Source organism: Zosterops lateralis, assembly GCF_965231275.1.
Source record: "Zosterops lateralis genome assembly, chromosome: 17".
Lineage (NCBI taxonomy): Eukaryota > Metazoa > Chordata > Aves > Passeriformes > Zosteropidae > Zosterops > Zosterops lateralis.
This window is the reverse complement of record NC_139777.1, coordinates 254,399-269,720: the sequence shown is the minus strand read 5'-3', so window position 1 is coordinate 269,720 and position 15,322 is coordinate 254,399. Positions and strand designations below refer to the sequence as shown.

General features: G+C 39.4%; 1 long non-coding RNA gene across 2 annotated transcripts in view; it reads right to left on the bottom strand.

Annotated features, from left to right (window-relative positions):
* Nucleotides 1–6,499: 6,499 nt before the first annotated feature.
* LOC310916566 overlaps nucleotides 6,500–15,322 on the bottom strand; it is a 36,717-nt gene continuing 27,894 nt past the window's right edge. Inside the window, exon 8 of one of the 2 annotated variants that reach the window (XR_014591318.1) lies at nucleotides 6,500–6,922. This is a non-coding gene — a long non-coding RNA (uncharacterized lncRNA). The remainder of the gene's footprint in view (nucleotides 6,923–15,322) is intronic. The other variant, XR_014591319.1, reaches the window with a different exon arrangement.

Below are 15,322 nucleotides of genomic sequence, written 5' to 3'. Positions count from 1 at the left end.
TCATGTCTTTACATGCACAGAATAGTTCACACCACTTACCTTGGACAAACACATAACCAATTACAGTCAAAGTACACAAGCTTTTCTAAAATTCTCTAATTCAAGTCAAATAAAGGAATAAGATCATATTTACCATAATGAAAACCAAGTTCCAACAGTGATAAAAATCAGAATATCTTCAATTCCACTCTGCACAAATTATCTTTCTTATCCTTCTCTATTCCTGTTAAGTTTTGTTTAAGGTTTTGAGTTTTGCTTTCCTTTCAAAAAACCTACAACACTCTGGTTTCTGACCACACCTGATGCTGTTGGGGTAACACAATCCCTCCTGCTGTTTGAAAGTGAAGGTGTTTTAATTTATCAATTTCGTGAAAACTAGTGGCTGCCACTGGAGTGAAGCTTAATTAGCTCTGGATGAAATGTAAGTTAAATCTCAAGATCAAATGGTAGTTGCAGGAAAACAATTTCTTTCCTTCCATTCCCGCCTTGGATCTTCAAAACTTGAAGTAAAAAAAACCCAACAAAACCCTGAACCTAATTTCTCCCTGTTTCATTCTGTTAAAAGTGTTCCATTCAGAACAGATCTCAAAACTTCTTGGGCTACTTCATCCACACAAATGCTTTGGAATACTGACATTGTAAATAAATACATGAAAGCTGCTTTGCTTCCCCTTCTTCAATTGCTTCTCTTGTCCCCTTTGAAAATGTTAACTTTAATCTTTACGAAGAAAATCTGTCATGCTAACCTCAGAGGCACTGAGGTCACCTTATACTGAATTTAAGCAATGTCAGGTCACTTATTTTGTAGACATCCATGAATCAATGACTTAGGATTGCAATATATCACACTAGATAGCTGTAAATGTTCTTCCTGGCTTCTTACTCCATGTCTGTAAGGCTTTCTGAGAAAAAAAAAAAAAACAAACAACCAAATAAAAGCTGGAATATCAGGAATATTTTAAATCTGAAATAAGGCATCAATACCTGTATGAAGATCTTGAAACCACAGCTGTGTTTTCTGAAGTGCAGCAAAAACTGACAGCTGCAAGTAACCTATTAAACCACTCCAATATGCACTTCACTAAAACACTGAGAAAGTGAATTCTACAGCATCTTACAGACACCACTGGGGTTGAAGCCTGAAGATGTTTTGGTTGGCTGATGAAGGCAGCTGTGCAGACACAAACACAGAGGTAGAGGCAGCGTGTGGACCTGCACAGCTCGTTTCATCTGCCTCTCCTGAAGTTGTGTCCCAGCCCTAGGATACAACAGCCCGTGATGTCAGGGGGGTGTGAGAACACCCAGTCTGTGACCACAGTCACCCAAAAAAAGAGTTTATTCCTCACTGCTGAATTGTGATGAACCTAAAAATGAGGAAGAGGAAAATTAGTTGCTTGACTATTTCTAATTTAAAATTAGACACTGCACAAGGGTCTAAAAAGGGTTGATTACAGCATTTGATTCATTGGCACCATGCTTCCAGACATTTTTATACATTTTACGGTTATTTTAGAATCCTGGTACTTTACAACTTTCTGCTACAAAAGTTTCCCAATTAAAACAGAAAAAAATACAGTTTGCTCACAATGTAACACTTTTTAAGTGAATGCACGATGTAAATGTTATTGTTTCTTCTAAAATAGGTCTCTCTGGAATATATAACAGTTGTGATTTTTCAGGGGAGTAAGAAGAATATCCATAACATGATATTTGTAGCTAACAAGCAAGAGGACTCTGTTTTATGTACACAAACCAAGAAGGTTGCAGCAGAATTATGGGCAGTATTTTTAAAAGAATGCTCACTGTTAGAACCTCCTCTGACATTAAATATTTCTCCTAGTAAAGAACTGTGGGAACTATTTATCACAACCTGCATGGTTTGCATATTAATGTTGCAATCACCAGAAACACCGACTATGTCTCAGCAAGGAGGAATCTGGGGCCCAGGCACAGAACTTTCACACCTGAGAAAACCACTTTTTACGTGGGGGATTGTGCTGACTTCCCACCCAGAGCACCAAGGCAGCAGCTCCCATTGCATCCTGCAAGGGAGGAGAGCAGGCACCTGCCAGACTTCCAGAAGAAGAAGTTGCTCCTGGTGAACAATCCTGGGACTCATCAGTGCACACCTGGCTGTTCAGAGCATTGTGTGTCCAGCAGCAGTTTCAGCTGTGTGTGTGTAGGTGTGAGTGCACATCCCACAGCCATTACAGAACCCAGAGATCCACTCCTGGCTGAAATTAACCTGGCAGAACTGCACCAGCCCTGACAAACATCACTGAGCCTTTGGAAAGTGAAGCCAAGAGGACACAGTTCCTACCCTACACTTGGTTTAAATGCCTTGCAAAGGCACTTCCTGTGACACTGTGCAGCCAACAGAGCCATGATATTCATATTCTTAATGGCCCCATTAGGGATTCCAAATGTTTGAAATAAGCAAGTAATTGCCAAAGCCTTCATCTTCTTGCTGCAGTTTTTACAGCCTTGCCAGCGAGTTTCCTACACTCTGTGGGGCTTGTTTTGTGAATTAATCAGACTCTGGATATTGTACAGACAAAAATGCAAATTCAGATGTCAAGAACTAGAAATGAATTAACAAGAGATATTACAAAACTTGTAATAGAAAGAAAACAAGAAAGGAAGAAAGAGGGAGGCACAGAACACAGTAACGTGATGAGCCCTTCTCTAGAGATAAGGTAGCCCAATTCAGAAAACAGATTCTCCACTCAATTTCAACAGCTTTTTGTCTTGATTAGGATTTTTCCACAGACAAAAAATAATTTTTCTTTCTCGTGGTTCTCCCATTTCATGTTATGCCCAATGCCACCTTAACTTCTATGTGGAGAGAATTGATTTCCAAATTGTGATCTGCTTCTCAAAGTATAACACGATCTCAGATCTCAGGCAAAGGCACCAGGTGCATGTGAAAACAGAACTCAAGAGAAGAATACAGACAAGAATAAAGACAAGAGCAAAACAAAGAGGCACTTGCATTATATAACTTGAGTAAGGGTATCCTCATAATAGTGTTAGATGTTGAAAACTGCAATAAAGATGAACTGCTAATTTTAGCTTCTGATTGCCTACCTCCTCATTACAATTCTGTCAAAAACCCCAACAGAACTTCTTCACAGGACCTTGTTGAAAAGTTAACAGAGAAATAAAGTAACTGCCAGTCAATACAAAACTGTAGTGTACAGAAAAGCATAAAAATTTGTCTTTTTAACAGCCAAAACCAGCACGAAAGAACTATAAAAAAAAATCTCAGTATAGATTTTGCATTTTACAACTGGAGTTCCACTGATGTTCTCCTTGTGCCTTGTACTGTGCTCTTCCCAGAAGACAGGCTCAGCTCAGGTGTAACATTGCCATATAAAGTTAATGAAGTGAGGACTCTTTTTAAGGCTTCCACAGATGCTCTCATTTACTTCTTCATGGGCAGAGTCCTACTGCAGAATATTCAGAAATTAAATGATTGATCTAGAACAAAGACATCTGTTGTTTTGTAGCTTATAAGATCTTCCCACTTCTCCTAGGGAACATTTACCTAATTCTCCTCTTCTGTAGGCATGAACTATGGGAATCAGCAGGAATCTTTCACCAGCAGGAATCAATGACACCAATGAGGTTTGACTTATTCCTCATTATTTACAATAAAATTTAACCTGTCAAATCCTTGCAGTTGTATTTTTCATAAGGTTAGTACGTTTAGTTCTTATCAGCACATGGAAATATGAAAGGTGCAATATTGGGACTGATTTGGCAAAGCACTTCAGTGCATACCTAATGTGAGTAACCCCATTACAGCTGGATTTCAAATTAAGTACATTTTAAAGTATTTTGCTGGAAGCAATGCTCCAACCAGTGTCCTAGAACCTGCTGAGACAAATGAACTATTTCTTCTTCATAAAAGGGTCAGTGAGACAAAGGGGAAAAGTATGAAATTGGATTTAGAGTAGAAAAGATATATACTTTTCATTTAGAAAGCATTACTTGCTTTCAGTTACACTGTTTGTGAGATACAGTCGTCACTCCAAGTATTTTTATATCTTGCAGCCTTTATTCCTGCTTTTATATAATTCTCTGTAGGGGTTTGTTGTTGTTTAGTTTGGGTTGGTTTTTTTTAATACTCACATCCTCTTGCTACTTATCTCTTCTTCTTTATAGATTCCTCCCATTATCTTCACTTACTCTTCCACCCTGCTCTTCCAGAGGGCAAGATGGCAAAAAGACAATGTAAAACATTGCACTGTGCCAGGCCCTCAGTTCCTAAGCTTTGGTATGTAAATTTTGTTTGTTAAATGCCTCAGGCTCATTATATTTGCCTCTATTGATTCTGGATACCTGACAGGTACAGATTATCGAAGATGGTCGAAGCAGTAGCCTCCCGACATTGGAATGCTGTGGCTGCTGTAAGAGTTTTCTCATTTGCACTTTCTGCATGTTCTGTGGACATTTCCTAAACACAGGATTCACCCTAGTATTAAAGGCCAATATTCTTTTCTATATTAACTCTTTCTGAAATAGACAAAAATTATACCATAATTTCAAAATAAATGACAGCATTTAAGTAATTAAAGGATATTCAAGAAGGATCTCTAAGTGAAGCCAAACCATATAAACAGCAGCAGCTAAATTAGACTTGACTTCATTTTTGATTAATTTTAAGTTTGATGACCTATTTGGGCAGCTGACTTGTAAGATCTGGAAATCAATCGGCCGAACTTAGGAAGGGTTAATGCTCCTTTCTTGTATTCTAGAGACTTATTTGCATGGATTTCTTGCTTTCTTCTTTTTCTGCCCTTTCAAATACTACTTAGAAATTATAAGCACAGGCTGACTGTCTGAAACAGATGGCAAAAGTCAGAGATTTTCTATTCTCTCAGGAAGACACAGGTGTGGCATCAAATGAAAAGCTCCACTGAGAGATAATATTGTCACTAAAAGGATTCATAAATACATTATTAAAAAGACCAAGACATCATTGGCATAGCAATTCTGTGGGTCATATGCAAATCTTTTCTTTAAAAAAATAGTACACCCATACTCAATTTGACATTGGTATCATGGAAAATGCCTGCTTTATCTTTCTAGGGGAGATCAGACTTGCACTAAACAGCCCTGCCTATGCCCAAGGATGCTCTGTGGCAATGCATTAAAATCTGTTTAAATGGAACTTAATGTTTCAAAATTTATGAGGGAACACTTGTTTTTTCAGTTTTTCCTCTCTTCTTCCTATCCTTTCTCCCTGTGCAGAGTAGGGAGGTGAATAACTCTGCTCTGGGTGTCAACGTGTCACCATGCATTAGGGCAGTGATCAGAGCAGAGGGCACGTCGTACTTGTGCTGAATTTTAGCCATTACAAGTAATTTCTCTCAGTTTTAATGAGTAGATTCATGTCTTCATACCATTATCCTGGCATAAAGGCCTGAACATAAGCAAACAAAAGATAAAGGCACAAAGTACAATCAAAACTCAGCAGTTTAAAGCAGCCACTCTGCCTTGTTTTCCACTGCAATTTATTTTATCGCCTTGTGTACTAACACTAAACCACAGCATTGTTCAGCTAAAAGGGTGAATCTGGGATCTGTTCTGCTCTCAGTGTTGTCCCCAGTGCACTGCAATTACAGAAACACCTGGTCTGAATAATTTCTCTATACTCTACTGTGAAAATTCAGTGCCCAACAGACCAAAACTCTACCTCAGTAGTCTGCAATATAAATAATGTATGTATAAGGCACTCAGATTTGTACAGGGCTGTGGACTTCTCCCCTGTGTCTTCAGTTACCATATCCATTGTGGAACAAATTAAAAGGGAAAATGAGATTTGCTAAACTTTTTTCTGACATTGTATGCAATGAGCATTTTTTAAAAGAGATTGATTTGGAGGCTGGCCAAACCCTGTCTGTTGCAGAGATCAGCCTGGAATCGTCTTCTGGGAATATGATTGCTCTCATTGCTGACATAAAGCAGCTCAGTCTATCACCTACCATCACTTGATGGCACTAGCACCAGTTTTGCAAGTATTTCTGAAAAATAAAACATGTTTTAATATTTCTCCACTACCTTCTCATTTTTGTGGAGTTCATTTTTCTGAACACATTTTACCCAATGCTCATTTTGTGCCTCTCCTATGTGCAGTTTTTATTTGCAGAACATTGTCTGCAAAATATATTAATGTGTTAACATTGTAACACTCACACAGACACAGAGTGCAACAAAGATTTTTAAATGCACCTACAGCAAACCCAACATGAAGGGTTTGCCAAATGCTTCCAGATTGGCTATTCAGAAAGTCAGCCTGCACACTTACAAGTTTTGAAATCTTGAGTGATGCTGAGAGCAGCTCAGGAGATGAGCCTTATCATGTCACTACAATGACCTGAATACAAGGTTATTTCCTGCTGGGGCTATCAGCAAGTTCAATAACTGTCCTAATCTGCATATGCAGCTATTTCACCTGTAGCTTCTACCATGCTTAGGTCTATAAACCTCAGGGTGCTCATCACTACAAAAAATTACTTTCCAGTCACCATGAAGTTCTTCAGCCCCTTCGTAAGTATTTTCACGCTTCTGAGATGACAAAAATATATATCATACACACACCATAACCTAGAAATTGGATCACAGGGTACTGGACCAAGACTAGAAGCTATTACCAGCAGAAATGGAAAAGTTTAGTCATGCCACTTTACCTCCCCTCTCACCTTACCTTTAAGAATCTGCTCCGTGGTCAGGAAAACTTCCTCTTAACTCTTGGCATGTGTACAGAGAATATGTGAAGTAATGCCCAGAAATGGCAGCCTTGCCAATATTGCTTAACTGAGCTTTTGAATTTGCCTCTTCACGAGCCCCCACTACTCTGCAAACACAAACTCTGAGCTTTCCTAGAAGATGCTTCAACAAATGAATATGAACAATTCTGCAGCAAAAAACCCAAACAAACATGAATAGAAATTTACTCCAACTGCTTCTAAGATGGGTGGTAGGGAGGATACAAATACATTGGGCCTGGCACACGTAAAGCAATAAGTGTGGCTGTTAGAGATGCCACAGGAGCCAATGAAATGGAAGACTGGACCATCTCTTTGACGCATGTTCATTCAGGTAGTAACACCTCTACTTCCAGTCTAGGAGATGAGCCACAGCATCGAGACAACAATGTCACACACCACAGTCTCTGTTTGAGCACCTCCGTCCAATTCAGGGAACTGTGTGTTGTATGAGAAGTACCAGGTTTTCTATTCTATTTGATCTTGGGTGACAAATGTATCTGACAAAGAATGGACAAGAGATGCAATCTTTACAGTAATATCATTAAAGAGAACGACTGCAGCCCAAGTCCTCCTCCATCTCTTTAGCAACACTTTGAAGGAACTATGCAATTCTGAGAGTCTCATTATTCAGCGTAGCAATGTGGTGGAAAAGGTCTTTAATGCCCTAGAGAACTGAGTGGCCTGGAATGGCCCAGTGGGAAGGCTGTTGATGCTTGAACTTTTGCACCCAAGTTTTTTTTCACTCACTATTATTTGAACCCTTGCAAAAGGCTGATCTCATAAATAATGGTTTCTGTGCAATATTAATGAGATATTCTGTGTTCTGACAGGACTGTCAGTATGGGATTGCTAACTATGCCTTTGGAAGAGGTTCCAAAAATGAAATGACAACACTCTTCAGTTTCTAAATGTACATAAATTTAGTGCGACATAAATTAAAATATAAATTTCGTAGTGACTTTGGCATGTCTACACAATACATGTATTTTAACTCCATGGAAGAGCCACCCAGAGCAGAGTCATTCTCACAGAGGATCTCCAGAGACCTTCATGGATTTCTACCACAGGCTGCCACGGAGCTGTTGTTAACCAAACCATTAGCAAAGGGAAGTTTCCCAGGTGCAACATGTAAATAGCTCCTGCTGAGCCATACAGTGCTGACACCTCTTTAGAGAAGACAATTCTAAACCCCAGATTCTCACCAAACAGAAGCCTTCTGGTTGTAAAGGAATGGGAAGATGCTTTTAGGAGAGGAGCAACACTTTGTGACAACCTTCTCAACCCCAAAAAAGCACATGCTGGAAACTGACAGGTCCCTTTCGTTTTCCTTGGATGGAGAAGACACTTGTCTCATTCTATTCCCTTTTCAGTATTGTTGCTTTTAAAGTGACAAATGAATAAATAAACAACATCTGGGTTGCAGAGCAGCCATCTGGGAAAATCTTGGAAGTGAAGTGTAGAAGGGCCCCCAGAGGATGCTCAAGAAGTAGAGAATGGAAAACAACCTGCAGATGCACTCACCAGAGCAAGGGGCTCCAGCTTCCCAACCCGGGCAAGGCGAGGAGCCCATCCCTCCCTGGAGTGAAGCCACCCTGCCCTGGTGCTGCCAGAGAAACGTGGGCACAGCAGGGATGTGTCTCCAGGAGTCTGACTGGTAAAAACACCACTTTGTGCAGGGGGTCTGTCCCCCTGCCAGACACTCTGTCTCTTATTTTAGAATACACCTCTGCTTCAGATACACATTAAAGATATTTATACCGCAGCTTTGAATAGCAGTGCACTATGTGGTTTGGTAGACCTGAAGTGCAGTTCCTTCAAACACTTCAAACATGATAATGCAAGTTATAAATATTAGTAATCTGTGACATATGTGCATCTCTGACATAACTAGGCAGAGGAACCCAAAAAGTCTCTTCCTCCCTAGTAGATGTCCTTGAAATTCAAATGCTTAATCCATTCTAGTGGTTTACCTTATCAACCTTGTCTCACAGAGCTGAGAAATTCATTTTTCTAAGATTATTGATGTGCTGTAGAACACAAAATCTAAACAGGATACTGTCAATTTCATATGGTTAGAAATAAATGGGGTAATCTTCAGAGTCCTGAAGTCACTAAAACAAATATGATACTTTTATCTATGGCCACATATATATACAGTTTATCAGTGCAATAACAGGTATAGAAGATTATATTTATCTTTGTTTTCCTGTGAAATGGAAAAGGAGGAAATTATTTGTCTTCTGAAATACTTGAATTGAGGGGAAATTGAAGACCTACCCACTGTGATAGATAAACTATTTGTTCTTTACTCTATCAAGAGAGGAGCAGTAAACAAACAGCTACAAATTATATCATTAAACCATGCAAATCAAATGCATTGAATGGTCTTTAGGTTGGGGGCCTTTAATTCAGATGATTAAAATGAATGTTTTTCTAGTGCTTACTAAGGAGGACAGCCATTGCTTTTCCCATTATTCTGCTAACACCAGTGGCTTACAGCTGTGTGCAAGTCAAGAACAAAACTCTTCCCTGACCAGTCAGGCAGCAGCTGCAGCTGCACAGTACCAACTTTAATATTGCAGGCTCATTTTAGGCACCATCTCGAGAGCACTTCTCATTTCAGAAGTCACCTGCCAATGTAACCTACCCTCCTCTACAGCCAAACAGGCTGCATAATGTCCTCTTCTTTTAGAGATCAGCATCAGCCTTGCTGATAGCTGTTAGGGAAAATGTTCATTGTGCATCCAAATATCTGATGCTAAGGTAGTGCACAGCTTCTCTGAGTACACAGCTGGTTTTGCATGTGAAGAGCCTGCAGATCTGTGCTTGTATTTTTAAAGATTACATTATCTCCATATCTTCCTCTCATCTGAGTGGATGTATTTGCAGAGAACTTACAGTGCAGAAACTACACCAGTGAGGCACTGAGATATCACATCTTTCTGATAACAAGAACAAAATCAAAGAACAGAAAGCTCAGAGGGAGATGAGAAAGACAAATTATTCATTGAGAATGATGGATGGAATTGTAATCTTCCTGTATCTGTACACAGTGGCATCATACAAGACTGCCATTTGTACTGCCAGGTAGATCCAGGAGTATCTTTGGTTTATTCCAGGAAGTATTAGTGGCAATTTTCAGATGAAGGTTGCTCACCAGCTCTTACAAATGTGTATTTATCCATGCAATTTAATGCCAAAACGAGTACAATTACTGTGTGCTTAAACCCAGCAAAATCAACACTGAGTTTTTACAACTGACTTCACCAAATAAAGGCTCACAAACCTGTCAAGAAAAGAAAGCAAAAGATAAATTCTCCCAAGGACTTCTGTGAAAAATAGTGACAAATACTAGATATCTTCTGGAAAAATCTTTCTCCACTGGAAATATTTTAGTGGAGATACTGATGTCAGAAATCCTGGTACGTGTGGGGCACACTCCCACCATTCAAAGGTAAACAGAGCAGGTGGTCAGTGGATCAGTCCTTTCTCAAACTTTCAGGCATCTGATCCTATTGATTACACGTGCACTGCATGTATGTGCTTAGGTATTGTTTCAACTTCTATTAGTAATGGAAAATATTTATGCAAAAAGAGATTGTTCCACTTCCCTGGAATGCTTTTTGTGAGGGTGGCAGTGCAGAGGTGTGTTCATGGCATCACTTTTAAGTGTCTAAAGTTGACACTACTGAGGAAGTTTGCTTCTACCCAGGTACATTAGTCATCTCCTGGATATTCAAGACTTGTTTGCCCCTTGAGTGCACTTGAGGGAAAATGACTGATGGCAATAAAACTACTTGCAGGAATGTGTTATTGCCAGCAGACAATAACAGAGTTACCTATCTCCCCACAGGCATTTCCCATATATCTCAAGATGTTTGTTATGAGCAACTGATTTCTCTGGAGAAGCCTAAATTATTTCTGTGCTCCTGGCAGATGTTGTGCCATACCTAGAAAACTCACTTTGACACAGGCACTGAATGGACATCACTTTGCAGTCACAGAATGGTGGTCAGAAGGGACCTCTGGAGATCTTCCCCTGCAAACACGTGTCAAAACAGGGTTAAGCAGGGTGGGTTGCTCAGGACATTTTCCAGCCTGTAGCAGGGGTCACCTGCTCTTTGATCTTAGGTTTCAGCTCATTGCTCTGCTTCTCCAGACAGAATCCCTGTCTAGAAATCTTTATGGCGAGACAAATTCACAATTTCCCATTGCTGGTCCAGCAGCAGGTTATGCATTTGCCCAATATAGCATAAGTGTGAAGAAAGCCCTGAATATGCACAGATGTGGAGAGTGTGAGAAAATATTAAAGCTTTAATAAGTGAGCCATTTTGGAGGCCTGTCCTGACAATATGCAGTAGAAGATGCCCAGTGGGATCACCTCCGAAGAACTGATTTTATTGATCACTGGAGGGCTAACCAGAACACCATAAAACCTTTCCCCCTTCTACAGGAATTATGTGCCATTCGGGCAGGGTTATCTGCACACCACTGGTTTTACACTCCTCACTCAAGTTGACTGTGTCAATTCCCACTGAACAAATTTCTGGCATGTCACTCACTCTCCCTCTGACCCGATACTTAGAGATTTCACAGTTTCAACAGAGAAACTAATTTATGGATTTAAGATTGGAACAGGAGACCACACATTACCCACATCCAGCAGGAGAACTGGCGTGCATTAATTACACTGTGGTGCCTGGGATTTTGTCTCCAGCAGCAAATGCCTAAGGAATTCTATGAGAACAAGGCATGTATCTTGTGGTACTTATCTCAGCCCTCAGTGATCTGCAGCTCAGGCAGTTTCCAGGCCAGGCCATAACCAACACAGAGTGGGCAGAATTCAAGTTTCAGGTTCCTTCACACCATGTGCTGAGGCTGACTGAGAGTTAGATGCTGCTCAAAGTTATTCACTAGCTAATCAAGCCTGTTCATGGAAAACAAATCTTTTTTTTAACTCACAGATATAATTGAAACCAAGCACAACCCCTGCTAGTGCGAGACTTCTGGATCCTTTGTGTATGTTTTCCATATTTCTATAGTTGAAGAAATATGCTCTTTCTAAGAGGGGTTCTGTACCTCAAGTCTTGTTGAATATGTCTCACACTGGCATTTAATTGTATTTGAGCACTTGAAATTAATATGTCTTATTTACAGTCAAAGTGCTGGCAGCCTTCATAAACAGTGTATTAACATTAATTTCTAAACTTACTTCTAGATTAGTTAAGCTGCATCAACAAATTTGACACTAATGGTAGCAGATCTATGAAATACATGTGTTGAATATTTTATAATGTTGATATAATATCTGGAAATTAAAGAAAATTAGTTAAACTGTGACTACGTAGAGAAGTAGGCCACATTCTGTATATTTTTAACTCATTTTCCACTAATTAAAACAGAGGATATGCTTAGTTAGGCATATAATTAAGCAATAAAACCCTAGTGATTCAGTAAACTCTACTGGCACTTTGCTAATTAACAACTTCATGAAATCTAATAGTAGCTCTCTTATCATTTGAACCAATGAAGTATTGATCTCACAACAATATGGACATATCTGAAAAAGTAACTGTCACCAACTGCACTCATAACCTCATTTAAAATAGAATCTAATCATTGTTTTTCTGTAAGAGAAAACAAGATTTTATGTATGACATTTTCAACTATGTATAGCAGTGTATAATTCTGTCACATTACAGTTAAATTACTCAAAAGTGGCATAAAAACAGACAACCTGCAAAAGCAAAAAGAAAGAATAATAAATGCATTCTTGTTGGAATCCTTATTTTCAAAGAGTGCACAGATTTAAAAGGCCTATTATATCAACCAGATTCTCACCTTATCAAGAAAAAATTATTACATAATATGCAAGATTGAGTAGAGTGAGTATGGGTGCTTACTTTTTTTTTTATGGATCTAGACTGTTTTAGTTCTGTGCAGAACTGAGTTTCCTGGTGGCTGTATATTTATAAAAGCTGTCCATGAAAATGCCTATTAAATGGGAACACTCAGCAAATCTCCCCCTCATTGCTAAAACAGCTCAGACCTCTCCTGTCCCTCAGAACAATGGACAGTGAGCATGACAAGTTTTCCTGATAGCAAGACCAAAATTAGCAATGACAGTACACTTTATAATTATTCCATAGCAGAAATAAATACAGGTCAGATGTCTCTCAGGATGAGATTGATGCATTTGCTTTTGAACAATAATTTAGTTTCAGTTAATGAAGCCAGTAATATTTAAACAATGCCTTCTTTGCTACATTAAATGATGCAAAAGTCTAATGCATGATTTGCTTTTTAAAAATATAATTGTTCCAGAATTTTTCATTAGTGAGTGATTCATTGGACGATGCCAGATTTAAATATCTGGCAAAGATTTCTTCTTATAAAGAATTACACACTCCTAAACCCTGAGCAGAGTACGCCAAAGTTGACTATTAATTTTTTGCTGCAGTTTCAAAGTCATTGGTCATTAAATATTAATCTGCACCCCAGAGGAACCAAAGTGCATGGCCTTAGGCATTGAAGTGGAAGAAAAGTTCTTGTGATTTTTTTCAAGGCCTGAGCAGTTGGTAGGGAAGTAAAGAAAGTTTCTGTTGTCCTCCCCTGCCAGCCTTGGCAGTAGAAACCCCTCTGTGTCCAACACAAAATCGTGGCTTTGCTGCAACACACGACTGGAGTTTTCAGGGCAGTGGTGCTGAAGCCTTGTGCAAGTGCAGCACACCGGTGCTGGATTTCAAAACCTGCAAACCCAGAAGAAACCTGTTCCAGGGAAACCCTTTGTTCCTTCCACACTTCCACAAGACCAGTTTCCTCCTGCTGCCCCAGTTTAATTATAAATCTTTGCTTTTGTATTCTGCCTGGGCAGCCCAGATCCAGCCTTTTCTTTCTATCCACACGGCTGCAACCCTTCTCATACACTTCTACCTAGGGAATTTTGACAACTCTCTTATAAGTCTCTTCAACTAAAGGAATCCCTACAGATCCCAAATGGATTATCTGGAGATGGCATTTATCCCTCCAAGACAAGACAAATTTATTATTATTATTATTATTATTATTATTATTATTATTATTTGTTTTCTTTTTATCCCAGGGCACAGTCTCTAGTTTCCTACCAGGGCTTTCCAACCATGCACTTCTCCATACTCTAGCAAATTATCTCCATCCCATTCCTTGGGTGCACAACTTGCTTTTAACAATCACTGTAGGAATTTTACCAGAACAGAAACAACTGAGGAAAACTTCCTCTCAAGAAAGCAAACTCTGATTGTTTTCCAGGAGTGTTAAAATAATTGTTCTCACACCTTTATGAGAAAGGCAAGTAGGTCTCATTTTCAGTGGGATCTGTGTCTCTGACTGCTCCTATTCCTTGAGCCAAACCTCAGAAGATGAAAAATTCATGCCTGTTTCTGGAAGAGCTACATTCACGGGTAAAATCCAAATTACTCATTAGGGGAAAGGCAGTGGAGAACAAAAGTCCTGAACTGCAGTACATTCCCTTTGTTCCTTCATGAATACCTTAAGGCAAACAGAGACCAGAGTCAGTTTTGGGGTTTGTGCTTGCAGCATAAAACAAACCCAGCAGAACTGCTCTTGTTTTTTAGGGGAAAGATCAACCACATGTACAAAGTGTCTGTGACTGCTGGACTGGGGGTGATGCTCAGTTTGTAAAGCTCACAGAAGGACTGGACCACGAACAGGAATTTCCCCATTAATGAATGAAAGATCTCCTTGTCCAAAACAAAAGAGTAGTTTTCTCTTAATCTGCATAGGGGCATAATGGTATAAATTTCCTACACCCAGAGGGAGATGTAATTCATGATGCCATCTCATAACCACATCAAAGCCCACTAGAGCCAGCCATATGCACAGGGAGGAAGAAAACAGCCCAGTAAAGATGGTGAGCTGAATTACAAAGCACCGTATTCCCGCACTGAATGGAAGGTGACGTGCTGAAAATTAAAATGGAATTCAGCTGCTATGGTCCATTTATTCCTCCATGCTTCTGAGACTGCAAACGAGCTGGCTGTGTGCAGCATCCACCCACTTAGTCATAGAGCACAAACAAATAAGAGCTAGCACAACCCTAACTGAGGAGCAGACCAGCAACTGGAACATTTAATGCTCCACAGCTTGTTACTGGCTGTGTAAATAACCCACTCCTTCAAATCATTGTTTAAGAGGCATTTTAAAGACCTTTAGGATAATTACTATATTTGGTCCCAGAATCAACATAGCCAGTTTCCTAATGAATTACTTGTATTAGGAGTTAGATCCTGTGTACTTCAGACTGCTGCAAAAGAAAATAAATTATAATGCATCTAAAGATTATGAGGCAAAACAGTTCAGTGGCCATATGTTGAGCTGTGAAAACCCCAGCAATGATGCTACAAATTTTACGTTACTTAAATTACCCAAAGAGAGGAGCATCATAAAGTTATGTTTTCTCTTTCTTCTCCCTAAATCCAAATGGAATCCTAAAAATACCAAAAGATGTTTCAGGAAATTTTTTAAAGATTATTATTGCAGCCCTCTTA